Source organism: Heterodontus francisci, unplaced genomic scaffold (genome assembly GCF_036365525.1).
Source record: "Heterodontus francisci isolate sHetFra1 unplaced genomic scaffold, sHetFra1.hap1 HAP1_SCAFFOLD_276, whole genome shotgun sequence".
Taxonomy (NCBI): domain Eukaryota; kingdom Metazoa; phylum Chordata; class Chondrichthyes; order Heterodontiformes; family Heterodontidae; genus Heterodontus; species Heterodontus francisci.
The window spans coordinates 1,766,925-1,767,675 of NW_027141021.1; positions in this window are offsets into that span (position 1 = coordinate 1,766,925).

Below are 751 nucleotides of genomic sequence, written 5' to 3' on the forward strand. Positions count from 1 at the left end.
TACTATCATCCTGACTGTCTGTCCATTCTGCTAAACTATCAATGTCCTGTTTCAGTCAATTACTATCATCCTGACTGTCTGTCTATTCTGCTAAACTATCCATGTCCTGTTACAGTCAATTACTGTCATCCTGATCCTCTGTCCATTCTGCTAAACTATCCATGTCCTGTTTCAGTCAATTACTATCATCCTGACTCTCTGTCCATTCTGCTAAACTATCCATGTCCTGTTTCAGTCAATTACTATCATCCTGACTGTCTGTCCATTCTGCTAAACTATCAATGTCCTGTTTCAGTCAATTACTATCATCCTGACTGTCTGTCCATTCTGCTAAACTATCCATGTCCTGTTTCAGTCAATTACTATCATCCTGACTCTCTGTCCATTCTGCTAAACTATCAATGTCCTGTTTCAGTCAATTACCATCACCCTGACTGTCTGTCCATTCTGCTAAACTTTCAATGTCCTGTTTCAGTCAATTACTATCATCCTGACTGTCTGTCCATTCTGCTAAACTATCCATGTCCTGTTTCAGTCAATTACTATCATCCTGACTCTCTGTCCATTCTGCTAAACTATCCATGTCCTGTTTCAGTCAATTACTATCATCCTGACTGTCTGTCCATTCTGCTAAACTATCAATGTCCTGTTTCAGTCAATTACTATCATCCTGACTGTCTGTCCATTATGCTAAACTATCAATGTCCTGTTTCAGTCAATTACTATCATCCTGACTGTCTGTCCATTCTGC